Below are 6,000 nucleotides of genomic sequence, written 5' to 3'. Positions count from 1 at the left end.
AGGGAAGGGAAGCCTCATTACTGCCAGGTATAACTGGAAGTCCAAGCTCCCACACTTCCTAAGTGGTCTCCACTGACACCATGGTTGCAGAAGGGAAGAGGGGTAACAGCTGGTTACCAGATCACAGCGATGCACATTTCAGTCCTCTACTCAGCCCTCTCTGACACCGCCCCGGCAGGGACGTTGGGTGCCTCATTACCACCTGAGGAGGGTGATAGTCAAGGCTCCTCACTTGGCCTGTGTTGGCAATGTGTTGGGGTTGGGCCCATAGTTTTTTCCATGGTGTTTGGCTGAAGTGTAGGTTGGTTATTGTCTAAAAATATTTCTTTTTGTTAGGCTGTCTTTTTCCCTGTATGTTAGCCACAGAGAGCAAGCTTTTGTTGGGGCTTTGTTTGTGCTCACTGGTGTTTCTGGGTTGCTGAATTCTTCAGTTTCAAACCTGGGACATACGACATATAAAGAAAACCAAAAACCTCACCACTGTGTCTCTCCTTGGGTCCCAACATCCCTAGCCAATCTGTCTTCTTCCACTGTTCAGAACCTTCTTATGCTTGTGTTATATATAGTGTCCAGGTTTTTAGCTGTACTTTGCAGGAGCAATAGTGAAGAGTCTCTCTATTCCATCTTCCTCAAAGTGGGAGTCACCACAGAGTATCTTTAAAATTTAAATTTATTGCCAACATTTAAAAACCAGAAGATTTCAAATAACAATCCAGAGATCTGGCTTCTCTTAAAAAACTGGAATAATTAGAATAATCTGGCAATATTGGGCCCTCACTCCAGAATGGAAACAAGTGGCTAGAGGTGCATTGTCCAATATGATAGCCCACTAGGCACATGTGGCTATTATTTAAGTTTAAATTTAAATTAACTAAAATTTAATAAATTAAAAATTGCTCAGTCACACTATCCACATATGACTAGTGGCTACCATACTGGACAGTGCAGATATAGAACATTTCCATCATTATAAAAAGTTCTACTGTATAGCACTGGGCTCACACATGACGGGGGCATGCCTTCTCCGGTTTGCCAACTCCCCACCACTTGATAATATATTAGGCCATTAGAGCTCACCTGCTGACAAATTTGTGTTTATAATCCTTGGCTTAAAGGATCAGTAGAATTTTTGACATGTGGAGATACAGATACAGGCAAACCAGATGGAGAGGACAGCAGGAGCAATGACACAGAGGAGGAGGAGCTGGGGTCCTGGAAAATCAAGGCAATTAGGTTTGCATAGACAGTGGGAGAAGAATCGGGGAAGAAAAGCAAGGTAGAGATTAAAGCCTTGGCAGAAAGGACACACAATTCTAGTGCTCACTTTGCCTCTAACTAGCTGTGGGACTGGGCTCAGAGATTAACCTCTGCTCTACAGACCTCACCAAACCTCACCTTGGACCATTCTACCCTTTGCTCTCTGAGGTCTAGCTAGGTTGGCTTTCTCTCAGGTCCATGGATGTCCCAAGCAACTTCCTTCTTCACACTGCCTGGACCACTCTGCGCCCCAGGTTTCACTCTCACATGCTGGGCCAACTCCACTTAACCAGCCGACCTCAGGAAAGCTTCCCCTAAACCTCAGCTAGGTGAGGTTCCCAGCCATTTGTGCTCAGAGTGTCGGGTTCAATTTCATGGCACTCATCCCATGTACAGCATCATCTATTACAGGAGATATTTATCTATTTGTCTCCCCCTCAACTTGGCTGTGAGTTTCATGAAACCCAGGACCATAGCCATTTTGTTTACTGTAATCGCTGAACTAATAGAGTGACTGACGCAGAGTGACTGGCACAGAGTAAACACCTGAGCAAACATTGATTGCATAAAGGTATGAAAGTTCTTCAGACCTTAGTTTCTGCATCAGCAAAATGCAAGCAATAGCAACTACTGCCCCTGCATTACAAACATATTAGGGGGAAAAAACAAGGTAGAGAAGTTCTTTTTAAAACTTAAGACCGAAAAGCTATAATCAATTTAATTATTGAAAGGAAAGCTGTTAGCTCTTAGTTACCAACCCATGAGACTGTGGTGATTCTGTTAAAAATGGATATGCTCCGGAACTCAGGGGCTAAGCTGTAAACTGAGGTTCCAGAGCTGTTAGAAAGTGGCTAGACAGCACTGCTATGAATTTTCCCCTTGTAATAGCTGATTGATTACTGCATGTTTTACTTGGCATTAACTATCTTGTAGCTCAATTTGTTTTAATCTAAAGCCTGATAGACTTCATTCCATCTGGAGATACATCTTATGTCTTAGCTAATCACCTCCAAGTCAGTCAGAGAGTGACAAACCTTCTGTACCTCAGTTTCCCCATCTGTTAAATAAGAATAATAATTGCTGCTCTATTTAACTCTCAGGTTTGTGGAGAGCAACTGAGACAGCTAATGGGAACACAGTTGACAAACTATAATGCGCTATGCAACTGTGGGGTATTCTTATCTGGAAGCAGTACTTGAGCTTCTTCCCCAGGGCACTGTGTTTGCAGAGGTGAAAGGATTGACCCAAGAGTATCCAACCAGAGTAGCACTGGAAGAATTCTGAATGTTGACCCCAGTGGAGCCAGGATGATAACAAATGCAGTGCAAGCTTTGCTAGAACAATCCCCGCATCTGCAGACCCTGCCTGGGAAAGCCTTGGGACAATGACTACCTCTGACCCACAATCAGGCACCTACATCCAAGCACCAGGTGCTTTTGCTTCACCTCCTGCAGCTAAGAACTGCAAAGGTGGCATGACCCCAAGATGGATGGATCAGCTGAGCCTCACAACAAGTGGTGGGGCCTTTTATTTTATCTCCACGTCCCTATCCCCCTCGGGGACAAGGTGAGGCGGGCACGTCAGCAGCATTCACCTCTCAGTACAGCAGAGGGCAGTGGTGATCTCACTGCAGTCCACACCCCAGCCAGTCTGGAGGGGCTGGGCGGGTCCTCCTGGGTGTGTGGGCAGGGCAGCTGCTCAGGAGGATGGGCCTGGCCCTCTGATACTAGAGATTAGCCCTGCCATTCCTCCTTCCTCCCCAACCCCAGTGACCTCCCAACCCTGGCCAAAATACACACACACACACACACACACACACACACACACACACACAGGCACACATGCACGCAGGCATAGAGGCAGACAGACATGCATACACATACATAGACACACAAACACACACACAGAGGGGATCTTCCAAATTAATCCCTACAAACTACTGTAACTTAAACCATTTAACATCTATATTGAACCCCCCCCCCCAAAAAAAATAAGATTACTGCTTAAGGTTGGGAAATCTGGAGTTTTTCTTTAACCAAGAAAAGATATAAGCCCATTCTACCAGGCAGCCAGGAGCTGATGCAACCAGTGTGCTGCTGTCCAGGGGTCAAAGAACCCTGTCTAACCCCAACATTGCCACTGTTTGATGTGATCTGAGGCCCTTCTCTCCCTGTGCTACAGGTGCCTCTACCTGAAATGAGGCTGTCGGTCAACTTCCTTGGCTCTTATGTTCCCCCTGCTTCCTTCATCTTCCTAATGGCAGACAGGAGAGATGCCCCCTCTCCAGTCCAAAGAAAAAAAGGTGCTCATGTGCAGGAAGCCAGCCAGGCCGGGGGAGCTCCTTTCCCCCTTCCAAAGGTACTTAAAATGAGTTTAGGCACCTGTGGGATGCAGGGCATGGTTTTAAGGTATGTGGGTTTATTTGACTAAATTAGAAATCAGGAAACAGGTCAAAAGGAAGTCAGATGATGATTTTAAAGAAGACTGAATTCATTCTGTCTTTTACCTCTGATAGGTGGGATCCCATAGGAGCCTGAGTTAATCGAGGGATTTGGAGTTGGGGTATTAAACCTGCAGTTTTTGCTCTAGGAAATAGGCTTTAGAAGGATGGGCTGAGGAAAGCAGGACCAGATTTCAACAAAATTATGAGGTCGGTGACATTTCTGTCCCGTGTTCCTCCCTCCCACTGAGGGCACCTTCATGACCCATTTTCGGAACAGCCATCCAATGGCTTTGTGACAGACACAACTCCCTCCTGACTGCTCCCAGGCACTCTCTTCCCATCCCCGCAAAACTGCCCTGGTTAAGTCTAGTTCTCTAGATGTCACCTGATTTCAATGTAGGAAAATGCCTTTGGGTCCCTAAAAGCCACTTCATTTCAACGAATAGGTGTTCCTATCTACGAGGGGCCAGACCTGTGCTAGAAGACAAAAATAGGACATGGCTCTTTCCACAAGGGGCAGCTCCAAGGGTGACACTTGAGAATGTTCCTTCCTACCTCTGTTCCCTGACAATCACAGGCAGTGAACTTGACCACTTCAGGTGGACTTGAGATCCAACTTGGCTCTAAGCCTGCCCTTCTACAGTCCTACAGTCATCTAGAAGGAGCGAGCGTTCTGCCAGGGCCCGTTCATCATCTCCTTCACATATTGAACTGAACATCTGAACCCAAGAGCTCACTGTGTCTTCTCCATTTCCGATCACAGGGTCCAAATGTCCTGCTTATTGATAACGCATTTGGACCTGTTTTCTTCCTTCTCCATGGGAATTGTGTAAAATGTCCATTTCTTCAGATCAAAGCATTTCCAAGAGAATTACCCAATTTGTTGAGTTAGTAGTAGCGTCAAGGCCTTAGTTAGGGTCTGTGTCAAGGCCTGAGTTAGGAGTAGTGTCAAGGCCTTACTTAGTGCCAGTGTCAGGGCCTTAGTTAGGACTAGCATCAGAGCCTTTGTTAGGAATTGTGTGAGGGCCTGAGTTAGGAGTAGTGTCAGGGCCTTAGTTAGGGAAAGTGTCAGCAAAATAACAGCATAATAGAGGAAGAGATGGCTTGGGCTCTGCAGGAGACCATTAGAAAATTAATTCACAGATTTTTAACTTTCAAAGCACAGTATCAGTGTAATGGAGCAATAATATGCTCCCCCATTTTTGCAACTTAGGCAACTGAAGTTTCCCTTCTGTCAGCTGGAAGACCTGGATAATCATTCTCCATCATTTCTGGAGGTTTGAGGATGGAGCCCTCCTAACAGAGCTCATGTCTTTGAGCATTAGCATGGTATTGCTCTTAGTATGCTGGGTATGACTGGGAGGACTAGGCAGTCATGCCCAGCGGCTCTGCTCCATGGATGGCAAGTGGGAAGTGCTTGGAATGCCAGGCTTTTCATCAGAACCCCATAGAAGGGATGCAGTGAGGAACAAGGAGAGTGGGTTCTGGCCCCAGTCCTGCTGCTACCTTGGCAAAGACCTGAGCCAGGTACCTTCCCTTCTCCAGGTCTCAATTTCCTCATCTGTAAAATTATGGCTTTAGCTTGGAAACGGGTTTCTCTTGAACCAGTCCTGGTTCATAACAAAGTTTTTGCTGAAGTGAGGCAAGATGAGGACTATGCAGTGAGTTCCTCTTAAAGCTAGATGTATTTAGTCTAAAAGACTGTCCTCAATCTTGACCCTGGGTCTTTCCTACATATAATGTTAAAACTTCATTTAAAAAAATTAGATTATGGTACAAATGAACAACAGTTGAGTTTTGTTTTGCTTTGTTTTGTTTTTACTGTCTTAAGTCAGTAAAATGAAAAAAAAAAACTGCAACTTTTTGTCAGTCCTCAAAATATCTTCTGAGCTGTACTGGACCACCAAATTGAGAGGACAGAGACCTCTAGATTGGATGGTCTCTAAGCTCACTTGTGGCTGATTGCCACACCGGCTGGTGGTAAACTCAGCACTGCCCTTACTAAGAAAAGGAGTAGTTGTTTGTCTATTTTTTTATGGTCCTCAACTGTGGCTGCACTTAGATTCACAAAGCAGCCTTTAAAAAATATTGAATCCCCAGGGCTCCCTCTCCCCCAAATCAATTAAATCAGAGTCCCTGGGAGTGAGGCCAAGGCAAGGGGACTTTGTTAAAAGCTCCCCAGGCAGTACCGCTGATGTGAAGCCAGGAATGAGAACCACGGACAGAGGCATTTGCAGACCTGACTGTATAATAGAATTACTTGGGAGCACGTTCGTAAAAATTCAGATTGTAGTGAGGTG

Source organism: Balaenoptera musculus, chromosome 19 (genome assembly GCF_009873245.2).
Source record: "Balaenoptera musculus isolate JJ_BM4_2016_0621 chromosome 19, mBalMus1.pri.v3, whole genome shotgun sequence".
Lineage (NCBI taxonomy): Eukaryota > Metazoa > Chordata > Mammalia > Artiodactyla > Balaenopteridae > Balaenoptera > Balaenoptera musculus.
Note: the sequence above shows the minus strand (reverse complement) of the source record.